Genomic DNA, 26,021 nt, shown 5'->3' on the forward strand with positions numbered 1-26,021 from the left:
ACAGCTGCTTAGGATCCTCAAGCTAATCAGGAATCCTAAGTTCAACCTATTAAGAGATAATTGCAACACAACTTGCCTATTTTGTGTGTGGTTAGTCTTAGTAGAAATCACTTTTATAAATTTAAAACACGATCTTATGCGAAAACAAAATCCATCATATTTTACGACTACACACTGCATCACATCAAATTTTTGGCGATGTTGCCGGGGACACACTGCATCACATCCAAGTTTTAATTTAATTGTATATTTTTTTTCTTTTTCTTTACTGTTGGATTTTTCATATTTTAAGGCTAGAATTTAGTTCAAATTTAAATAGTTTAAAATTGGTTTAATCTCATGTATGTCATCTACATTCGCACATGAGCTCGTTTCTCCAATTTTTGTGCCCGAATGACTTTTTGGTCGAAGAATACGCAATCGGGGAAAGAAGCCACTGGAACAATCAAGGACGAATCAATAGACTCCACGACATCAGAATAAAATCAAGTAGAAGAAATTATGGCAACACCAAACAATGAACCAAACATGAGCCAGTATGCAGGCTAACCCTCGAAGGTTACAGAAATGGAGTGGCTCCAAATGAAATCACCGAAAATTTCAAAATCAAATAAAGCACCATTAATATGGAGAAAAATTCATTCATGATCTACTCAACGAAGACCCTCTTTCTCACATATCTCATTCTTACGAATCTGTAGAACCTTTAAAATTCAAAACTGTTCAAATAATCATATTAGACTCAAACTCTTTCCTTTATCTCTAAGGGGACACGCCTTAGAATGGATAGAATCCCTTCCTTCTATTTCAATTACCAATTAGGACCAGATGGTTGAATAGTTTCTCCTCAAATACTTTCCGCCTAATAAAACTGCAAAATATCGAGCCAACATCACCGGATTCTGAACCGATGATGATGATTCATTACACGCAGCATGGGTGAGACACAAAAGTCTTCCGAGAAGATGCCCACATCATGGGCTGAGCGTATGGTTACAAGTACAAACTTTCTTTGATGCACAATACAATAAAAACAAACCGGCCATCGACCAAGTAGCCGGTGGAGCACTGGGATCTAAACCACCTAACGAAGAATTTGGAACCATGGAAAAGGTAGCATAGAAGAATTTCGCTTATAACCCACCAAAATCTACACCAGCTCATAAAGGAATGCATTACGTCGATTCAAAGACCCATGTCACCGCACAACTTGAAGCACTCTCTAAAAAATTCGAACTACTTCAAGTCGACCTATCAAAAACCAATATCAACTGTGACACCTGTGGAGGAACACATCAGACAAGTGACTGCAAACAAGTCCTTATGGCCATGGAACAAGTTGACTTCATCGCTCGTGAAGACATAAATTTCGGTAATAACTACAATCCCGGATGGAGAAACCACCGGAATATAAGTTGGAATGATGGAGGTAATACTCAAACCTTGCCCGGATTCAAAAAATGGTATTTGAATCAAGCTTTCCAAAATAAACCTCAATTCCAAAAACAAAGTTCCAGTAGAACTCAATTTTTCCGAGCTACTCAAGAAATAAAGAAATGTTGAACCAAATCTTGCCCAAGACAAATGAAGCAGAAAAGATGGTTAACTCAAGGGCCGTTGACATCAGCAGATTATTGTTAAAGCATGAAGCTGACCTAAAAAGCCAACAAGAATCATTGCAGAATCTAGAAAATCAGATCGGACAGATTACCCGACAATTGTCTGAGAGGCCACCCGACACACTTACAAGAAATAAAATAACAAACCCAAATGCAATAGCAAACATTGATATGTTACGGAGTGGAACAACCACCGTTGCCTCACCAACTTCAGAACCAGTTATGGAAAAGGAAGTCCCTAGTAAGATACAGGAAAGACTGAGCCCAGCAGGCACCGTAGAACCAAAGGAACCAGTCCGAACTTGTGTTCCACCTATTCCATATCCTGGATGGCTGGAACAGGAGAGATTGGAAGATCAGTATGGGAAGTTTTTAGAACTCTTCAAACAACTCCACATCAACATCACTTTCGTCGAGGACATTGCTCAGATGCCGAAATATGCAAAGTTTCTTAAAGAAGTGCTGACCAACAAAAGGAAGATGGAGGAGATCTTGCATTTCACCTTGAGTGAAGAATGCTCAGCTGTCCTCCAAAACAAGCTGCCACCAAAAATGACTGATCCAGAGAGCTTTACTATCCTTTATCTCATAGGAAATTTATTATTCAACAATGCCCTGGCCGACCTAGGAGCTAGTATTAAGTTAATGCCTTATGTGGTTTTTGCAAAACTACGGATAGGAGAACCAAAGCCCACCCACATGAGCATTCAGTTAATTGAACGATTCATTAAATATCCTCAGGGCATTGTTGAAAACATGCTTGTCAAAATTGACAAATTTGTTTTCCCAATAGATTTTTTGATCCCAGACATAGAGGAAGAAAAAGGTGTACCTCTGATTTTAGGAAAACCTTTTTTAGCCACTGCGAAGGCTATTATTTAATTTCTCACCGGTAAACTCACTCTTAGGGTAAATGACGAGGCAATCACATTTGATATAGGAAAGTCAATGCAACATCCGCAACTTCATGATGACACATTATACTGTGTCGACATCGTTGATTCTATCGTGAGTTGCTATACGCGAGACTCCTTCATAGCTAACACACTCGAAACACAAGTCATAACGGAACCATTACCAAACCCATTTTAGAAGACGAAAATATCGATGCTGACAATCTAGAAGCATCAGAAGTAGTATGTGAAATCACCAAGTGCAATGAAAAAGCAAAACCATCAATCGAAGAACCACCAGCCTTGGAGTTAAAAGAACTCTCTAACCATCTTGAGTACACCTTTCTAGAAAACTATTATCAACTCCTAGTAACTATTGCATCTCACCTTTCTAAAGAAGAGAAAGACGAACTTCTTAAGGTTCTAAAAAACCACAATAAGGCTATCACATGGAAGATTATAGATATTAAGGGCATCAGTCATTCACTTTGCACTCATAAAATCCTCATGGAGTAAGAATACAAACCCGTGGTCAAACATCAAATACGTCTTAATCCCAACATATAATATGTGGTGAAGAAATAAGTTATTAAACTACTTGACGTCGGATTAATCTACATAATCTCAAATTCACCTTGGGTTAGTCCAGTTCAAGTAGTACCCAAGAAGGGAGGGATGTCAAGACCGATCAATCAACACTACAATCAGTCTTGTAACCAACAACAACATGTTAACAAGACGGTTACGAGTTCTGCTTTTGTGAATATTCAATGAATATTAAAGGTGGAATCAATAATACTCAAATTGTTGCTAAACAGACAGAAATGTAACAAAGACGTAAAGTAACTCAAAATAATTCCATTTATATTGTGAAGGATAAAATGAAAATCGATTAGGGTTTCTAAGTGGAATGTTTGTATTTGTGGCAGCTTTTCCGTGCGAAGGTATACCTTTTCAGGTAATGGCAGACGTCAAATCAAAATATTCTCTCTGTGTCCATTTTCATAAACGTGCCCCAAAGTTTCCTTAAATAGGCATGTCCTGACACCTTCTAGAAACCCTAATGATTTATACATAACATATTCAAACATATTACAAAATATTACAAGTGTAAACAAATCTTCAAGTAAGCTTGTAAGCTTTTATCCTTGTCGAGCAGACCTGGTAACCATTAAGTGTGCTTGTAACAGTTCTCCGAGTAAGCTTTACTTACTTCAACCTTCATGATAATATCAAACTTTGCTCGATAATATACTACGACCAAACTTGTTCTTCTTGTATCCCTTCAACCTTTTGTTACTTAACTTATTTGAACAAGTTAAATGTGTCGGTGACTGTAACGCCCTGGAATTTGACTGGTAGACAAAAATCAAGGAATCATCGGAAACTATACACTTTGGGGTTCTGGACGATAAGTTCGGAACCCATATCATTGGAGAAATCTGCTTTTATCATTTGAAATGTTTATTTTATAAAACGACATTTACGCCTGGAAAATATTAATTTTTATGCTTTTGAAAAATAAAATGTTCTTATTTAAAAAAAAAAAAAAAAAAAAAAAAAAAAAAAAAAGATTTTAAATAATTATTCGGAAAATGGTTTATAAAAGTTTTGCTGAAAAAGTTTTAGTTTGTTTAAAAACTTATGAACTCGACTAGTCTTGACCCGTCGGTAGCCTAAACCCGAACCCGAGTCACCCGAGTATTTAAGCGGAAAATCAAGTATTCTTACACCATCTCTTTCATTTCCACCAACACTTCCCACCCAAACACTCCCACTTCTAGAGAGAGAGTAGTGAGAGAAAGTCATCCAATCTAAGATTCGAGTCCACCAATCTGTTTATCGTTGTTGTCGGTAAGATCTTCTTGAAAATCATACGTTTTTACAACCAAAACCCGCCCCGAATCGAGCAAAAACTCCGACTTTTGTGTCAAGTGTGTTCTTGGTCAAAAACCGTCATTTTTGGTGTCAAAATGCAAGCTTTTGTGTTTAAAAGTACTAGGAATCGATACCCCTTTCAATCCCGAGCATTTCCATGTCAAAAACTTCGATTTTGGGTCAAAAAATCTGGAAAATCTGGAAAACCCGTGGGTATCTCCGTCGCCCAGCTTTCAGTCGATCGAATCAGTTCATTCGATCGAACCAGTCGATCGAATCAGTTCATTCGATCGAATGTGTCGATCGAACCAGTCCAGTCGACCGAATAGGAAAGCAACCGAATGGTCTCCAACTCATTCGACCGAATGAGCTTCGTATTCGATCGAACGTCTGTCTATTCGATCGAATGTGTTTCTATTCGATCGAATGTGTGTCTATTCGATCGAATGTGTTCCTATTCGATCGAATGTGTGTCTATTCGATCGAATGTGTTCCTATTCGATCGAATCAGGTCAGAACCAAGCTGCTTCGTCTTTAAAACCTAGTTTTTGCTCGAGATCGTGTAAGGCTTACACTCTTAGACTTAAACTGCGTTGTTAACTTATTATGTCCTTGTCTAGACTTAGAGGATCGACGTTTGACAGCACCCGACCGCCCTAGCAACCACACCTAGTCAACAAGGTGAGTTCATAGCCCCCATTTTTCTTTTAAAGCCTTTCAAATCATTGGGGGTGAAAACATGGTAAATGTACACGTTTTGACAAAACACATTTATTCAAACATTACTTATCATAAACACTTGACAAATCTTTTGCAAACAATGAACATTGGGAAAACAAGTAATCATGGCAGGTTACGCGTACCTTAACTTTCTCGGAAGTTGTGTATGCATAATCAAATATTCAGGAGTAAATATGGGAATCACTCAGCGTTTAGGGAACATTGGACGTTTGGAAATCAAAGTCATGTACCCGTTATACTTTATCATGAAAACACATTATTCATTGGTCAGTCTTGTGATCGTGTGAACAGTGGCAATATAGGTCACAATAGTGCATAGGTTTGATCTCCAAGTGGTCGATTGGTAGACAGGCCGTCACTAGATGTGGGATTCTAAAGTGATCGATTTAGAATACACGTGACCTATGGGGTTCTTAAGTGTTCGATTAAGAATCCGAAGGATCTCTTAAGTGTTCGATTAAGGATCCGAAGGATCTCCTAAGTGATCGATTAGGAATCCAAGAGATACTAAAGTACGCTTTAGAATTCTCTCATGGTACCCAAAGTGATCGATTTGGGTTACCATCAAGGAAATCAAGTAGCATAGTGTGGTCTTGTGTGGGGTCGATGTCAGGTCTTGTGTGATCATTATGCATCATTATCATTTTTCATCATGGCATGGTTACATATGATTCTTGGGTATCTTATACATATATCCTTGATACCGTTCCTCCTGCATGCATGGAAACAATAATTGGAATCTTTATCCGAAACTCTTGCAGATTCAGTTGAGATGATAAGCATACCAAGCATAGTAGGATAAGTTGTAGGAGTGGTGGGTTAGCCGATGGTACACCCTATATATAAACCCCTACAACTTAGCCTAGTATGCTTGTGTAGGGCTTATCACTACAGTATTAGTTAACCTATGAATTCACTCATCTACTTTTTGTAGTTGACGTTTTATTACATGTTTTCAGGAAATGAAGCAGGAAGTAGCTAATAGCTGATAGAGGCCTTAGAGAGATGAAGGCTAGGCTAGGAGTTGTTTGGAAACTTGATATTTTGTATTAAAACAATTTGTTTCATGTTACCTGGATGATGTAATATTTGACAGTTTGGTTATGTTTATGCATTTAGACTTTTATACTATTGTGCTCAATCAATCACGACCTAGTCGCCACGCCTCGGTTTTCCGCCATTACGACCGGGGTGTGACAGATTGGTATCAGAGCCAATGGTTATAGGGAATTAGGAAACCGACCTAGACTATAACCTAGGACCCTTAACTCTAGATAATTCATGCATCACTATCACACGCCCACACTTATGTGCTTGCTATGTGCTTATGTGCTGCATCTTTAATTGTGTCTATCGTAGCGATGTATTCTTTGGCTATTCCTTATCCTGTTATTCTTATTCCCGGTATCATTCTTGCGCGTTCTTTTTCTTTTTCAGAATGCCTCCTCGTCGCTCGTCCGTTAATGCTGACCCTGCTGACCTCGCTGCCATCATAGCGCAGCAAATTGCAGCAGTTCTTCCGGGTCTGGTTAACAACCTAAGGCAAGAAGGAACCTCGGGCGCGCCACAAGCCCCAGAACCGAATCCTACTCTTCAGGCCGACAGGCTCTATAAGGCTTTTACTAACACTGGGCCTACGAGCTTTAATGGATCCGAGGGAGCTGCTGGTCTTCTCCAGTGGTTCGAGAAAGTCGAAGCTTCATTCAACATGTGCTCTTGCCCGGATGAACTCAGGGTCAAATTCGCGGCGAGTATGTTCCACAAACGGGCTCTCACGTGGTGGAATATCGAGATCAGAACCAGGGGGCGAGACGCGGTCTTAGCCTTGCCCTGGGCCGAGTTTGTTGAGCTAGTCACGCAGGAGTTCGTTCCGAGAACCGAACTCCAGAAATTGGAGGCTGAGTTTAGGGCGCACACGATGAAGGGCGCCGATCACATGAAGTACACGGAGAGATTTCATGAACTCTCCCTATTGGTGCCCCACATGGTTACCCCAGCTTCTCGCGCTGTCGAGCAATACATCAGCGGTCTTCCGGACTCTATGAGGGGCATTGCGGTTGCAGTTGACCCCACTACACTTAAGGCAGTGATCGATCTCACTGCCCGTTTGACCAGGGAACAGCTCAGGTCCGGTGTTTTGCATCAGGATAAGGGCAAATCTTCCGATGGGAAAGCGAAAAAGGGGAACAATAGGAAGCGGAAAGCGACCTACTTAACTGCGATCACTGGTGCTACGCCTATCAACTCCATGGCCCCCGTTTCAGCCGCAACAGTCCAGGGAAGACCGAGAAAGGAATATACTGGGCCGCATCCCAAGTGCAACTTATGTTCTTATCATCACCCAACAAGTGAGTTGTGCCGCAAGTGCACAAATTGTGGACGATTCGGACACCTGGTGGAGCGCTGCAGGAGTCCTGGCAACCAATTGGCTGTGGGGAATGCTAACCCTCAGCCTAACCCTGCTCGAGGCTGCTTCGAGTGTGGCGCGATGGACCATTACAGAAATCGATGCCCTCGCGTCACCAACGTTCCTCCGGCTCGCGGGAGGGCCTTCACCATTGGAGCTGCCGAAGCACGCCAAAACCCCGATGTTATTACTGGTACGTTTACTCTTAACAACAATTGGGTGTCTGTCCTATTTGATACAGGAGCTGATAGGAGTTTTGTCTCTTGCGAATTGGTTCCTTTGCTGAAATTAAAAATTTCCGAGTTGGAACCTGCCTTGGTTGTTGAACTTGCTAGTGGAGAGTCCACACAAGTGAGGTCTGTCATTCGATATTGCACCCTTACTCTTGTCACCACATCGTTCAGTATTGACCTTATACCTTTTCGTCTTGGAAGCTTCGATCTAGTTGTGGGAATGGACTGGCTGTCTAGCAATCGCGCGGAAGTAATCTGCGCCGAGAAACTTATTCGTATCCCTCTGTCTTCTGGTGAAATTCTAACCATTCAAGGGGATAGGTCGGGTGGATGCCTAAGAATCGTTTCTTGCTTAAAAGCCAGTCGGTACCTTCAAAAGAAGTATCCCGCATTTCTAGCCCGTGTTACTCTCAAGGAATCCAAAGTCAAGAGACTGCAGGACTTCCCTGTCGTGCGTGAATTTTCTGATGTTTTTCCCGATGAGCTGCCTGGACTTCCTCCTAGCAGGCAGGTGGAATTTCGTATCGATCTTATTCCTGGTGCTCTCCCTGTTGCTAAGTCTCCTTATCGTCTAGCTCCGCTGGAACTTCAAGAATTATCGAATCAGCTTCAAGAACTTCTTGGCAAGGGATTCATTCGCCCTAGCTCGTCTCCATGGGGAGCCCCAGTACTCTTCGTCAAAAAGAAGGATGGGACTTTCCGTATGTGCATTGACTATCGGGAGCTTAATAAACTGACCATCAAAAACCGGTACCCGTTACCGAGAATTGATGATCTCTTTGATCAGCTTCAGGGTGCTACGTTTTTCTCTAAGATCGATCTGCGTTCTGGTTACCATCAATTGCGTGTTCTGGAAGAGGATATCCCGAAAACTGCGTTCCGAACTCGTTACGGTCATTACGAGTTCATGGTTATGCCTTTTGGAATGACCAATGCCCCCGCCATTTTCATGGATCTGATGAATCGCGTTTGCCGTCCATATCTCGACCAGTTTGTCATTGTTTTCATAGACGATATTCTCATTTATTCTCGTTCGAGGACCGATCATGAGCTTCATCTCAGGCTTATTTTGGAGCTTCTCAGGAAGGAACAACTATATGCCAAGTTCTCCAAGTGCGAATTTTGGCTAAAGGAAGTTCAATTCTTGGGACATGTTATCAATGTCGACGGCATACACGTCGACCCTGCCAAGGTAGAAGCCATCAGAAATTGGGTAGCGCCTAAAACACCTACCGAAATCCGTTCATTTCTTGGATTGGCTGGTTACTACCGCCGATTTATCTCAAACTTCTCCAGGATTGCCTTGCCTTTGACCACTCTGACTCAGAAGGGAGAACCCTTCGTGTGGGGACGAGATCAAGAGGAAGCCTTCCAAACTCTGAAGAATAAACTTTGCCGTGCACCGATTCTATCGCTTCCGGAAGGTGACGATGACTTTACCGTTTATTGCGATGCTTCAAATCAAGGCCTCGGTTGCGTTTTAATGCAACGAGGGAAGGTCATCGCTTACGCTTCTCGACAACTCAAGGTGCACGAAAAGAACTACGCCACGCATGACCTCGAGTTGGGTGCTGTGGTGTTTGCCTTAAAAATCTGGAGACACTACCTGTACGGCACGAAGTGTGTCATCTATACCGACCACAAGAGCTTGCAGCACATCCTCCATCAGAAAGAGTTGAACATGAGGCAGCGACGCTGGGTCGAACTTCTCAGCGATTACGATTGTGAAATCCGCTACCACCCGGGAAAGGCTAATGTGGTGGCTGACGCATTGAGTCGTAAAGAAAGGACCCAGCTGCACTCTATTAGAATTCAATCCAATCTTCCCTCCTTAATTCGCGAAGCTCAGAATCAGGCACTTGTGAATGGAGATCTCAAGGGCGTTTTGTCGTGTGGAGCCGAACAGAAATTCGAAACCAAGTTGGACGGCATCCTCTATTTTCTTGATCGAGCATGGATCCCAAACTCTGAGCCTCTTCGAACGCTTATTCTAAGTGAAGCCCACAAGTCCAGATACTCGATTCATCCCGGCAGCAGCAAAATGTATCAAGATCTTAAACCTCATTATTGGTGGCCCGGGATGAAGAAAGACATCGCTTTATACGTGATGAGATGTTTGACTTGTTCGCGAGTCAAGACAGAGCATCGAAGGCCGTCTGGGCTGCTTCAGCAACCTATTATTCCTCAGTGGAAGTGGGAAGAGTTAGCTATGGATTTCATCACCAAGCTACCGCGGACGCCTAGCGGTCATGACTCAATTTGGGTTATTGTGGACATTCTAACTAAATCCGCTCACTTTATCCCGGTTCGTGAGGACTACACTACGGAAAAGTTGGCGCGGATATACATTCGTGAGATCGTTTCCCGTCATGGTGTGCCTAAGGGCATTACGTCTGATCGCGACAGCAGTTTTTCTTCCAGGTTCTGGAAATCTTTGCAAAAGGCCTTTGGGACAAGTGTGAAGCTTAGCTCTTCCTATCATCCAGAAACTGATGGGCAGAGCGAGAGGACCATACAAACCCTAGAGGACATGTTGAGAGCTTGTATCCTTGAATTCGGTAATAGTTGGGAAGCTCATCTGCCGCTGGCAGAATTTTCTTACAACAATAGTTACCACTCTTCTATTAAATGCGCGCCGTTTGAAGCTCTTTACGGTCGCAAGTGTCGCTCACCCTTGTGTTGGTCCGAGACCGGGGATTCACAGATCATCGGCCCGGAACTAATACAGGAAACAACCGATCAAATCGCTATCATTCAACAGCGACTCAAAGACGCCCGTTGTCGGCATAAGTACTACGCAGACAAACGACGCAAGCCACTCGAGTTTCAAGTTGGTGACCGTGTTCTGCTGAAAGTTTCCCCCTGGAAGGGCGTAGTCCGTTTCGGGAAGAAGGGAAAGTTCGCTCCTAGGTATGTTGGACCATTCAAAATCCTTGAAAGGATCGGACCAGTTGCCTATCGTCTTGAGCTGCCGCCGGAACTCGGTAGAGTTCACAATGTTTTTCATGTTTCGCAGTTAAAGAAGTGTCTTGTTGACGAGGCCCTTCTCATTCCCGTCGACGAGGTTCGAATTAACGACAATCTGCTTTTTGTTGAAGAACCCGTCGAAATCTTGGATCGCGAGGTCAAGAAGACCAAGCGTAGCCGCATACCGCTTGTGAATGTTCGATGGAATAACAAACGCGGACCCGAGTTTACATGGGAACGCGAAGATCAAATGAAGGAGAAATACCCTCATCTGTTCTCTTAGTCTCTATTCTTGTAATCTATTGTCTAGAAGTCAATATAACTTTTGCAGCATGTATCAAATAATTGTGTTATTCAATGAATATCGTGTTGCCTTATTATGCTTATAAGTATTCTTTTATTTGCATCCACAAATTTGGCTACTCAGGGCTCATGCTGGGAGCACAAGTCATATCTACTCAATCATATGAATTTTGGGGAAATTTATACATTATTTAAGCCAAAAATTTGTCATTCATTCTTGCATTCATGGAGCATGGTTGTGTGTATGTGTGTGGTGTCGTGTCAAATTTTCTAGCCGCACACAATAGAGCTTATACATTGATACAAGGTGAGCTCGTAATTATAGTCCGGAATATAATTACATCAAGGTCACAGGTGTATACGTGTATAAGCAATATGCTATTGTGTAACTAGAAGTCGTGAACTCAAGGTTCGTGTAGAGAAATATTCGACAAAGGTTGAAGAAGTGGTGGGTTAGCCGCTGGTACACCCTATATATAAACCTCTTCGGCACGAGTTGAATATGTCTGAAGCGAAACCTGGAATTAGGGACTTATAGTTAGCGTGGCAGCTGTGAGACATTGAATTCAAGAATTACCGAGGGTAATATTCGCGGAAGATTGAAGGAGTGGTGGGTTAGCCGCTGGTACACCCTATATATAAACCCCTTCAATCCGAAATGAATATGTCTGATGTAAAGCTTGAGGATGATGCCTCGTAGTGGAAAATAGTGTGTCGTCCTGTGTGTCATTGATCTAATAGGAGTCGAAGGAAACACCCAAGTAAGGTTGAAGGAGTGGTGGGTTAGCCGCTGGTACACCCTATATATAAGCCCCTTCGGCTTGATTTGGGTGGTGCCTGAGACGAATATTAGAAGTGGTGGCGCATAGTGGTCATCATGGGATCATGTAATCTTAATCATCGATGCATCAAGTATACTAAAAAGCTAAATTTCGGGACGAAATTCCCCTAAGTTGGGGAGGATGTAACGCCCTGGAATTTGACTGGTAGACAAAAATCAAGGAATCATCGGAAACTATACACTTTGGGGTTCTGGACGATAAGTTCGGAACCCATATCATTGGAGAAATCTGCTTTTATCATTTGAAATGTTTATTTTATAAAACGACATTTACGCCTGGAAAATATTAATTTTTATGCTTTTGAAAAATAAAATGTTCTTATTTAAAAAAAAAAAAAAAAAAAAAAAAAAAAAAAAAAGATTTTAAATAATTATTCGGAAAATGGTTTATAAAAGTTTTGCTGAAAAAGTTTTAGTTTGTTTAAAAACTTATGAACTCGACTAGTCTTGACCCGTCGGTAGCCTAAACCCGAACCCGAGTCACCCGAGTATTTAAGCGGAAAATCAAGTATTCTTACACCATCTCTTTCATTTCCACCAACACTTCCCACCCAAACACTCCCACTTCTAGAGAGAGAGTAGTGAGAGAAAGTCATCCAATCTAAGATTCGAGTCCACCAATCTGTTTATCGTTGTTGTCGGTAAGATCTTCTTGAAAATCATACGTTTTTACAACCAAAACCCGCCCCGAATCGAGCAAAAACTCCGACTTTTGTGTCAAGTGTGTTCTTGGTCAAAAACCGTCATTTTTGGTGTCAAAATGCAAGCTTTTGTGTTTAAAAGTACTAGGAATCGATACCCCTTTCAATCCCGAGCATTTCCATGTCAAAAACTTCGATTTTGGGTCAAAAAATCTGGAAAATCTGGAAAACCCGTGGGTATCTCCGTCGCCCAGCTTTCAGTCGATCGAATCAGTTCATTCGATCGAACCAGTCGATCGAATCAGTTCATTCGATCGAATGTGTCGATCGAACCAGTCCAGTCGACCGAATAGGAAAGCAACCGAATGGTCTCCAACTCATTCGACCGAATGAGCTTCGTATTCGATCGAACGTCTGTCTATTCGATCGAATGTGTTTCTATTCGATCGAATGTGTGTCTATTCGATCGAATGTGTTCCTATTCGATCGAATGTGTGTCTATTCGATCGAATGTGTTCCTATTCGATCGAATCAGGTCAGAACCAAGCTGCTTCGTCTTTAAAACCTAGTTTTTGCTCGAGATCGTGTAAGGCTTACACTCTTAGACTTAAACTGCGTTGTTAACTTATTATGTCCTTGTCTAGACTTAGAGGATCGACGTTTGACAGCACCCGACCGCCCTAGCAACCACACCTAGTCAACAAGGTGAGTTCATAGCCCCCATTTTTCTTTTAAAGCCTTTCAAATCATTGGGGGTGAAAACATGGTAAATGTACACGTTTTGACAAAACACATTTATTCAAACATTACTTATCATAAACACTTGACAAATCTTTTGCAAACAATGAACATTGGGAAAACAAGTAATCATGGCAGGTTACGCGTACCTTAACTTTCTCGGAAGTTGTGTATGCATAATCAAATATTCAGGAGTAAATATGGGAATCACTCAGCGTTTAGGGAACATTGGACGTTTGGAAATCAAAGTCATGTACCCGTTATACTTTATCATGAAAACACATTATTCATTGGTCAGTCTTGTGATCGTGTGAACAGTGGCAATATAGGTCACAATAGTGCATAGGTTTGATCTCCAAGTGGTCGATTGGTAGACAGGCCGTCACTAGATGTGGGATTCTAAAGTGATCGATTTAGAATACACGTGACCTATGGGGTTCTTAAGTGTTCGATTAAGAATCCGAAGGATCTCTTAAGTGTTCGATTAAGGATCCGAAGGATCTCCTAAGTGATCGATTAGGAATCCAAGAGATACTAAAGTACGCTTTAGAATTCTCTCATGGTACCCAAAGTGATCGATTTGGGTTACCATCAAGGAAATCAAGTAGCATAGTGTGGTCTTGTGTGGGGTCGATGTCAGGTCTTGTGTGATCATTATGCATCATTATCATTTTTCATCATGGCATGGTTACATATGATTCTTGGGTATCTTATACATATATCCTTGATACCGTTCCTCCTGCATGCATGGAAACAATAATTGGAATCTTTATCCGAAACTCTTGCAGATTCAGTTGAGATGATAAGCATACCAAGCATAGTAGGATAAGTTGTAGGAGTGGTGGGTTAGCCGATGGTACACCCTATATATAAACCCCTACAACTTAGCCTAGTATGCTTGTGTAGGGCTTATCACTACAGTATTAGTTAACCTATGAATTCACTCATCTACTTTTTGTAGTTGACGTTTTATTACATGTTTTCAGGAAATGAAGCAGGAAGTAGCTAATAGCTGATAGAGGCCTTAGAGAGATGAAGGCTAGGCTAGGAGTTGTTTGGAAACTTGATATTTTGTATTAAAACAATTTGTTTCATGTTACCTGGATGATGTAATATTTGACAGTTTGGTTATGTTTATGCATTTAGACTTTTATACTATTGTGCTCAATCAATCACGACCTAGTCGCCACGCCTCGGTTTTCCGCCATTACGACCGGGGTGTGACAGTGACACTATAGCTTGCACGAGGCTGAATCTTGCTTGATGGAAGTCCTTAGGATAATTTCTTCAATAACTTCCTTCAAGTGTGCTTGGACCACTGTTTATTAATATACCTTGCTCGATCCACCAAAATACTTGGTTTTAGCTTGGTATATCCAAGGGTTTGCTCTAAAACAAATCTTGCTTGACTTAAAGAACAACCTTGCTTGATGAAGTGTAGTTTGCTCTAACTAGCACTTAGAAGACTTCTAGAAGATAACTTAACTTGTCGAGTAAAAGACATTGCTTGAGTTAAGTCTAGGCTTGCTCGAAGTGTTAAGTTTGCTCGTTTTCCATACCTAGCCATTTCTGAGGAGGTTAAGAATATTCCAATCTTCCTTTTTGTTGGTGCATGTTTTGTAACAGATGATCTTTAGTGTTTGTTAGAATTGAGAGGAACGGTCACAGTGGAGTCTGTTGGTGCATTTTGTGACTGTCGCTACGCAATTCTGACCAGCTGGGGCGAAGTTGTGGAGGGAGCCAACTTCGCCATAGGCGAAGTTAGGACAACTTCACCTATTGGTGAAGTTAGAACAACTTCGCCATAGGTGAAGTTAGAACAACTTCACCTTGTGACCCAAGTCCAAGCCCGCGAAGATATTTATCTATACATATGTGTGTCATGTTTAGGGTTTATATAACAAAACAGATAGGGCGACTCTCGTGGGCAGACTCGAGGTAGAGCTCACCACGAGTCGGCCATAATATGTCTTTTCTTTTGGTATGTAATGTGTTTTGATTAATATATAAAGCGGTTTACAGATCTGTTTATCCCATTCATGTGTTTGTTTATGTTTATTCGTGTTCTTCGTCCCCAACACCATAAACGAGTCTAGAAGTTGTTAGTTGGCGAAGTTCAGAGATAGAGAAATTAAAAGTCTTGATATTAATTAACTTCGCCCTAAGCAAAATTGATTTTGAGGCGAAGTTAAAGTAACTTCGCCCTACACGGTTCACAGAATAAAGTTGGAAGAATTTTAATTCTCGCTCGTTTAAACATGACTTCGATAAACATCTTTGATCTGGTAAAGATGGAGGTTGAGGCTGGTTCAGCGACTAAGGTTCCAAGTTTACTTAAAGGTATTGACTTTGTTGCTTGGAAAGACATATTTGAGCAATATGTGAAGTACCAAGATGCAATGATGTGGGTATGTATTCAGGATTGTTATATTCCTCCAACTACTGAATTTGAAGGTCATGAGCAACTAAAGAAGTATAATAAAATGGAGGATGATGAGAAGAAAATATATGAAGCAGAAAGTAAAGCCCTAGCAGCTATAACTATGGCACTACCTCAAGAGATCTTACATACATTCAGAAAGTATAAGTCTGCTCGAGAGTTATGGGGAGCATTACAAAATCGTTTTGAAGGAAATGTAGGCATTCGAAACTCAAAGACAAAGTTGCTGAAAACTCAATTCTCTGTATTCAAGCACCATTAAAATGAATTGCTTGATGAAATTATCACAAGGTACTACCAATTTGTTGACCGAGTTGACCAACTACTCCATTAAGTATACTAAGATTGAAATAGTCAAAAAGGTTCTAGATGCTCTTCCACCAAAATGGGAGATGTATACTGTGTTGATGAAAGAAGACAAAGAGTATGAAAACTTTGACCTAGAAATGGTAGTCAAAAAGTTACGTACCTATGAGTTAAATGTGAGAAGAATGGAGACATTTATTGATCAGGTTCAGGTTCCGGGAATGTATGGTGCAAAGGGTTCTCCAAGTTCAAGTTCTAATGTAGGATCCAATGCCTACTACTCTAATGGAGAAACTAATTCAACTCAAGATGGTCAAGTGATAATGAACATGGATGGAGACCTATGCTTTCTCTCCAGTGGTAACTCTTCTTCAAAGCCTCAATCTGCTGCTGGCTGCTCTACTGCAAATTCTTCTGGTATGAATTATTCAAGGATGCCTATGAGTGTGAAATCTGCTGAACAACAATTTGCCCTCTATGCGTCTTTCATTGCCTCATATTAAAACTACATAAAGGGGAAGATAGTAGACCCAACCACTTTAGATGAGGACTACAATCAAATTGATGTTGATGACATGGAAGAGATGGATCTTCAATGGCAGATGTCCATGATCGTGAGGAGGGTGAAAAGGTTCATGAATAAAACCAGAAAGAAAGTTTATGCGGGAGAAACCGGGATTCTACAAGTCCAAAGTCCGATGTTACAATTGCCAACAAGATGGACACTTTGCAAGAGAATGTACTAATGAAAGGGTTGAAAGGAGTCAGAACAGTTTGACTTCTCAGAATGGAAATGAAGCTGAGACGAAGGCTATGGTTTCTCAACCTGAAGGTGGATATAATTGGAACATTGAGGTAGAAAAGGTCAGTGAACAGCCGAATTTGGTGAACATTGTGTCAGGAATAGATGAAAAAGACGCAGTGGAGGACCAAGCCTACATGGCTGAAATGTACAATTAACTATCAGAGGTATGTTCTGAACCCCAATGTGAACAATGTGAGATATTGTCTGAACAATTAATTGCTTTAACTAATCAGAATTTAAGTCTAGAAAAAGAATTAAAAGGTTTAAAAGAAGAACACCACTATTCTAAACAAAAGGAAAACAGTTACTCGGTTAAAATAAAAGCAAGTGAAAAAGACATTCGAAGCCTTAAGGCCACTTTATCTGAGAAAATACAAGTAATTGATATGATTTATGAAGTTGTGGAAGAAAAACCAAACTTATGGCTGAAAAGGACAAACATATAGTTGATTATCAAGTGAAAGTAGTCTAAATAGAAAACTTGAAGAGTTTAGGAATTCTTCTATAATGCTAAATTATGTACTAAGTGTTCAACATTCCCCGATTGATAAAGGGGGAATTGGATTCTCTAAGGTTCCACCACCTTATAATAACAACTACACTTATAATCCTAGTAATCAGCCACCTGTTTGCGTTCAGACTAATCAAACCCAAACCATACCGGGTTCTATAAGCTTCAACATAGCACCCGATAAGGTTGAGTTAAGCAAAACCTCCGTTAATCCTGTCAACCTTGAAGAGGTAGGCAAGATAGTTAACGAACCTGTTCAGACAAATTCCTTTGTTACCGATCAAGAGTCTCAGTCTAGTAGTAAGTCTTTTAACACTAATAAAGTGGATGATGAAGTTGTTTTATTGAAAAGGGGGTCTAATATCACCTTTGGCGAAAAGAAATCCTCTTTAAACCCATTTGTTCCCCCCTATATGAAACTAAATGTCAGTAAACCAACCACATCTTCTGAAGCTACTTCTGAAAAAGGTGTTCAGTTGAACACAGTAATATTGAATAAGATTTGCTTTAGATGTCATAACAACGGACATGTTGCCAACACATGTCCCTTGAGAAGAGAGAAAACAAAGAATATGAGACCAAACAAGACTGAGAATAAAACGAGACATAAAACTGGTGTTCGATTTAAAGTCAATTCCACTAACACCAAACCTTGGATTAATCCAAGACTTCAAAGAAATCAATCTCGTTTTTTTCCCAGTTAACCATAAAACCCGTAACTTTGAATAATCAGAAACATTTACTACTAGAAATTCATGACTTTTTGGTTGTCTCATAATCATTTCTCTAGAAATCCTCCTTTCAGATCAAATGGCAGGTTTCCCAAAGGAACTTTAGATAACCAGCTGGTTGGATGTCGTTTAACAGGTTTAAACACTCCTAGACTAAAAGGTTTTGGGTCCCCCGCTTTTAATTGTTTTCTTTAAATGTGCAGGAACAGTCTGAAAGGACTATGAACAACAGGTGGCAGTGGCTGTTCCCGGCACATGACAGGTAATAAGAAATTTTTACTTGACTGGAAGGCTGTATAAGGATGTAGAGTAAGTTTTATAGGAGAAAGTGGAGGAAGGATTTTAGGCATTGGTACGGTTACGAACGGAAGGATCTGATTGGAAAACATAGATTTTGCTAAAGGATTGAAGCACAATCTTCTGAGTGTTTCTCATATTTGTGACAAAGAATACAACGTGCACTTTACAAAAGACGAAGCCTTAGTGCTTCATCCTGGTTTCAATATTCCAGAAAGTTGGATAGTCATGAAAGCTCCAAGAGAAAAGAACACCAATGTGATGGACATGAGGTCCACCAAGATAGCAACAGAAGAATCATGTCTTTTGTCCAAAGCAACAGAATCTGAATTTGAGTTGTGGCACCGAAGAATGGGACACATCCATCTACGTAAAATGAATTACATTGCTAAGAATGGGTTGGTACTAGGGGTTCTATTGAAGAATTTCAGCTTTGATGATAAATGTTTGTCATGTAAGAAAGGAAAACAACACAAGAAGACACATCACTCTAAGATGATTAATTCTATTGTCACACCTCTAGACATGCTCCACATGGATCTCTTTGGTCCCATAAATGTTAGAAGTTTGGGTGGGACGTCTTATTGCTTAGTAGTAACTGATCACTACTCACGATACTCGTGGGTGTATTTTCTGAAGGCTAAGGATGAGACAGTGCATTTGGTGATTAACTTAATTGCCAAAGTGGAGAACATCATTGGAAAAAAAGTCAAATTCATCAGAAGTGATAACGGAACGGAGTTCAAGAATTTTCAAATCGAGATGTTTTGTCTGCAGAAAGGGATAGAGCATCAGTTCAGTGCTCCATACACTCCACACCAAAATGGACTAGCTGACAGAAAGAATATGACGCTAATCGAAGGAGCCAGGACTATGGTGGCAGATGCTAAACTTCCAGTGGTGTTCTGGGCTGAGGCTGTCACAACAGGCTGCTATATCCTTAACCATGGTTTGATTGTTAAAAGATTAAACAAAACTTGTTATGAATTAATGCATGGTCGAAAGCCTTATTTGTCTGGTCTCGAACCTTTTGGTTCCCCTTGTTTGATATTAAAGACTAATTCAAAATTTGGTGAAAAAGCTGACGAAGGTATTTTCGTTGGTTACGTGGTTGGTTCTCCCAATAAAAGAGTGTTTAATCTATCGAGCAACAAGGTTGAGGTGATCCGTAACACTGACATTACTAGTTACAAGTCTCCAAAGCCTAGCATGGGACCATATGAGGTTTTTGATTACAACAAACTGTTTAAGTCTTTTAATATGCCTTTTTATGAACCTACAGATATGGAAGAAAGGATGGTCACTCAGATGTTGATCGATGAAGAAGAGAGTTTCATGCATATTTCAAAGGTTGAAGATAAAAGGCAAACTGTGAATAGTACTGAAGAAAGGCCTGTTGTATCAGATGAAGAAAAATTCATAAATCCATTTCATAATCAACATAATTCTAATGAACCCACTCCTAATCTGGGAGAAGACTTGGTAGTTGCTCATGTCCAAACAACAAGACTTCACAAGGATCACCCTCTGGAGAATGTGATCGGTAATCCTTCTGATGGAGTGCGAACTAGAAGGAGCTTAGAAGAAAACACTTGTGTGTATGTGAGGATCAAAGATACTGGTATTATGAACGAATGCCTGTATGCATGCTATATCAGTCAAATAGAACAGAAAAACTATCAAATGGTGCTGAAGGATAGCTCATGTGTTAAAGCCATGCAGGAAGAGTTAGCTCAGTTTAATAAGATGGATGTATGGAGTTTGGTTGAAAAGCCACATGATGTGTACGCAATCGATACTAAATGGGTATTTAAGTGAAAAAGAGATGAGAAAAGGGTAATCGTCCGAAACAAGGCTAGACTGGTAGTTAAGGGGTTTAATCAACAAGAAGGGATCGACTACAATGAGGTGTTTGCTCTTGTAGCCAGGCTGGAGGCAATTCGACTTTCCTTAGCTTTTGCGGCTCAGAAAGAAATGAAAGTGTTTCAATTAGATGTAAAAAGTGCATTTTTGAATGGAAAGGTAGACGAATTGGTATATTTCGAACAACCTCCAAGATTTCCAGATCCAGACTTACCAGATCATGTGTACAAACTCAGCAAAGCATTATATGGTCTACATCAAGCTCCATGGGCTTGGTATGCGACCTTATCTGATTACCTACAGGAAAATGGTTTTGTGAGGGGAAAGATTGATGGTACGCTGTTTGTAAAGTGGAGTGGAAAGGATTTTCTTCTTGTCCAAGTCTATGTGGACGATATTATCTTCGGAGCCTCAAAGATTTTTTTGTGTCAGGAATTCGTAGCGGTCATGAAGAAAAGATTCGAGATGAGTGCCATGGGAGAACTAACCTTGTTTTTCAGATTAAAGGTAGATAAGAAGAAGGACGGGATGTTTATTCATCATATTAAATATGTTCACGACGTACTCAAAAGATAAGATGGAAGAAAGTACTCTATATAATACTCCAATATGTGTCAACCACAAACTGGGTGCTGACTCTAACAGTGATGAAGATGTGGATTCTACTCAATATCGCGCAATCATAGGTTCTTTAATGTATCTAACGGCTTCTTGACCTGACATTATGTTTGTAGTTTGTGTTTGGGCACGTTTTCAGGATAATCCAAAGGAGTCAAACATGAAAGGCGTGAAGAGGATACTTCGGTGTCTCAAAGGAAACCGTAAGCTGGGTCTCTGGTATCCAAAGGTAGGTGAACTGGATTTAGTGGCGTACACCGATTCCAACTATGGAGGCTGTAACCAGAATAAAAAGTCGACTACCCGTGGCTGTCGGTTTCTTGGTGGGATATTGGTGACTTGGTAGTGCAAGAAGCAGACCTCGGTTGCAATATCCACCTGTGAAGCAGAGTATATGGCAGCATCGAATTGTTGTTCCCAGGTTTTGTGGATACGACAACAAATGAGAGATTATGGTCTGAATTTCACTCATACTCCAATTTGCATTGATAATATTGCTGCTATCTCAGTAACTAACAATCCCATATAACATAGTAAAACTAAACATATTGACATTCGTCATCATTTTATACGGGATTGTGCTGAGAAGAAATTAATCGTGCTTGAAATGTTTGATTCTCTAGATAATATTGCCGATCTTTTTACAAAAGCGTTTGACCGATCTCGTTTCCAAAACCTAATTGAGTTAAATGGGATGATCAATCCTGAGTAACCATGTCTTGTTTTTGCTTTAAAAAAAACTTCACTCTCACTTAAAATTATGTTGGTTGCTCAAGTTTGAAGGGCATATACTTGTATATGTTTGGTCCTCTTATCTACTCGTAGATTCAAAGGATAGTCGTTCACCTGAAAACTGAAAGCATCTGGGGTGATTGTGATGTGTTTTGTTTTAATTCCTTTGTTGAAAACTATGTCGGTAGCTCTAAGTTTGAGGGACACATACTTATATGTGTTTGGTCCTGTTAAACAACTGGACATACAATATGTCCATTTACCTAAGAACCAAGAAGTGACTGGGGCGATTGAATTTTAACTGTTTTTCTGCTTCTCTGGGAAGTGATATAATCATTCAGTCCATAGCTTTTTAAGAAGCTTCAAAGTTTGTGTTAAATTGAAAATTGATTCAACCTTTGGAAAATGATAGATAAATTGATTTTGTGTGCCTAACGGGTGAACTACAAGAGTAGGACATTCAAATAAGTCCTAAACACCCTGAATGAAAGGCATGGAAGTCCGAATGGCTTGTAAGTCCAATGTTCAACCTTAAAGCTTTAGACTTTTCTTTTAAGTTATAAAAATTCTTTTGATCAAGCGCTAGGGGGTTGAATTCAAATTGGGGTGATCGGAGGAAAACCAAATACACTTTGAAAAGAGATAGGACGCAACACAGGTCCATAAGTGATGTCCATCTAAATTCTATGCCTAATTTAACCTAACTCGTATCACGGAAGCAATGAGAATCATGCTAAGTTTCATATACCTACTTCCAACCTATTTCTCTAGGTCATAATAACGCTGATCATGAACCCTTATGATAGCATCTTAACCAATATGATTCCATGTTTGGATCTTTTCTTGAACGTGATGGTTTTTCTCAAAGACTGAAATTTGATCCCGCATTCTTTTTAAACACTTTTTTTTCTACTTTTATTAAATCACGGGTTACTCGTCATTGGTTTTGTTTTAAAAATCTTTAAAATCCTTATCTTCTATAACTTCGCCCTTGGCGAAGTTGTTCTCTTGGCGAAGTTAGCCTAACTGCACCTCTAAGGTTTCCTAAAGGTATATAAGCGTACACTTGGTCAATATAGGTAAAACCATCTTCCTTAAACCCTCGGCGAACTTATCCTAAGAATCAGTCTCATCCAAATCTCTTTTTATTTCACTTATTAAGGTTCATTACCCCTTAACGATTCATAATTTATTACTGGTTATTGTTGATTCTCACTATACAGTTTGTTTTTTTTATTCTCTCGGATAATGACTAAAGGTCATTAATACTACTTCGTTGATAACATTTACGTGATACTGAGTGTTTGTTGGCCTTAATCGGACCCTTTATGATCAATGATGGCCTTCTGATTGTTTTTTTTTTGCAACAGAAAAAGAGTTTCAATTCTGGTCTGTTCTTTGAGCGAAGTTACCGTAATGGCGAAGTTATTCTCAACTTCGCATGGTCTCTAACTTCGCAACCTATGTTGTGTTGAGTTTAAGTATGTTGGAACACTAACTTCGCCATTATCAGGCTAGCCGAAGTACTAACTGGTTATAAACTTTCCTAACTTGGCTCATTTTACACTGCAGATATAGCTGAGATTGCGGGTGCTGGTGACACAGGTGGTGATGGAGGTGACGGTGACAAAAGACATTTTTTCTCGGGTTCCAACATGTATTTAACCCTAGTTCCAGTTACGCGTTGAGATGAGGAGTACCCGGAGATAATTCAGTTCCTTATGCGTTCACGGATCTTTCATTCACTCTCCACCACTCTTCCGATTTCCTTGCCGAATATCGAGGATTTTTGGAGAACAGTAGAGTATGATTGTCGTGTAGAACCTCCAGTTATGCGTGCTACTGTCAATAGACAAGTTGTGCAGTTTTCGGCTAACCAGATACGAGCAGCCTTGCAGTTTAGGTCTGTTGCAGAAGATGATGGTCCTACTGATTATCTGACAACGTTACAGAATGCTGCTTTTCTTCGCATTGGTTACTCATGTCCTTTGGAAGACTTTCAACGTCGCAAAGGGTTCTTACTTGATCAAAGGCGTTTCTTTATGCATGTGTTGATTGTTTGCATGTCTGGTCATAAAGCCGGTTTCGACGGTATGGGTGCAACTATGCAATCTTCAATGACCGCGTTGACATACAATAACCCATTTACTTTCAGTCAGATGGTGTTTTATGAGATTGATCGTCAACGGAGGGCGATGGATAGGGAACGGTTCTTAATGTATCCCAGATTTTTGCAGATGATCCTTAATAATGTAGCTCCAAATCTTCCACAACGTCGTCCTATCTCGTTTGTGGACAGTGTGAACAAGAGGATTTTTGCTCAGTGTCGGACATCTAGTGCACGACGCAATGTTGAGCGTCGTTCGAGACACACTGCTTTGTTTGGTTATCTAGTGAATCCATCTTATGTTGCTTCGCCAGATGACGGGTTTGCTGATCCTGTTCCGGCACCAGCTGATATCTCACAACCACCTCTTGTGGTTTAAGATGCTCCAGTTATTGATCCTATTCTGTCTGCCGTAGATGAATTAGATCCTGATGCTGCTTTTGGAGGACATGGGTTGTTTGATATGTCCTCGGGTGATGCTTCTGAGATACAGGTGTCATTGTTTGATGTAACTGGGGTTCATGTTTCCTCGTTTACCGCTTCGGTGGGTCCATCCCTTCCCGTAGTTGAAGATTCTGAGGAAACTATATCTGATTTCTCCTCAGATGAGATTGATGAGACTCAGAGAGTTATGGCAGTTCAAGAGAAGATTCAGGGAAAACGTAAGAAGGGTTTCGATGATGACAGTGAATCGGATTTTGCGGACGAGTTGTTTGAGTTGGTTCGTAGATCCAAGAAGGCTAGGAGTGGTGAAATCTCGAGGGTAGCTCACTTTGCTCCTTCGCAGTTATCTAGTACGTCTACCCTTGTACCATCCACTACTAATACGATGACCTATAGTTTGTTTACATTGGCTTTGTCAGCACCAGAGAGTGTTTCCTTACAACCTCAATATGTTACTCCATCTAAGGTGGTTGCTATGTTTGTTGAGTCTACTTTGGTAGCTACTGCTGGTTCATTGGTTACAGTTCCACCTCCTATTATCATCCCACCTCCATCTAAGATTCCTGCAAGTTTTGGTATTCCTCCTCCTTATGCTCAGGATATTTCTCATATGTCCTTTGCATTTGATACTTCTCTAACGAATTCCGAGCGAATCGTGGCTCTGGAAAACATTGTCGCCGAGCATTCATGGATAAATGTTGTTCAGACTCAGGTCATCCAACGCTTGATGGCTGAAAATCAACTTCAGTCGGCTCTCCGGGTTGAACACGGTAAACTTTTTGATGCCTTAAAGAAGTAATTAGCATCTCAGGGGGAGAGTAGTTGCAAGGGAGATGAGTTGAGATCAAAGAGAAGGGAGGACAGAGATGATGATCCCAATGCTTCGACAGATGTAGGTGGTGAGCTGCCAAGAACTTCACAACCTCTTGGGGCTTCCACATCTCAGGGGGAGTCTACTGTTCCGACTGGCAGTACAGGTGGTGACACTATAGTTGTGGATGATGATCCCAATATTGTTGAAGATGTGTTACCTGTAGGTTCCCAGCCAGATCTACACAGGAGTATCTTGTAACACGAGGGTGCAGAATCCCCGCATATACGATTCGAGTGTTGACACGATTAATACGTTGAATATATGTAAACACACGAGAATATATGATAATACTTGTATATTGCAATGCTAAAAAGCCAAGGTAACAACCACGTGACTCAGAGAATCACCAAAACCAATCGTCCAAAAAACTAAACTAAACAGCCGAAGTTATGGGTTAAAATACTCGACAACTTCGCCTAACATTCTAGGCGAAGTTGTCATAACTTCGCTGACCACTTCAAGTTCGCTTAAACACAGCGAACATATAAGAACACATTTAATACGAACTAACAATATAAACGATTACAGACACAAATAAACATGAGATACTGAACTACTGGCGTTATGCACCAACATTACCGTATGGTGAGATTGAAAAGTTGGGTGGACAGATTGATATTGATAGTGGTTTAGAAGAATGGGAGATACAAGAAGATGGGGTTGAACATAATATTCTGGGTGGTCAGGAACAGGTGATTCAAGATGATAATGTAAGTGGTGATTCTGAGTGGGAAGAACAACCTAGGTGTAAGGAGGAATGTGTTCATTGGTTTATTAAAATAAAGACACCAGAGGTGCCTCCGATGTTCAATAGGAGATAATATCAAAGGATATAATGAATCAAAGAAAGGTATTATCTGTTGGCTTTATGATGATCAGCTCAAGGTGTTTGTGGTTAAGAGATATGATGGGATTCAATATTTTGCAAAGAAGCTGAGATCGTTCAACACGTTGCCCGAGTGTGAGGTAAAAGATTTGGCTCATTTGAAATTGATTTACATGAGTGGTGATATGTATGTTGGTTGGATTGGT

This window comes from Bidens hawaiensis, unplaced genomic scaffold (assembly GCF_021521415.1).
Source record: "Bidens hawaiensis isolate Kalapana, Puna unplaced genomic scaffold, B.hawaiensis_p1.1 tig00000416_1, whole genome shotgun sequence".
NCBI lineage: Eukaryota > Viridiplantae > Streptophyta > Magnoliopsida > Asterales > Asteraceae > Bidens > Bidens hawaiensis.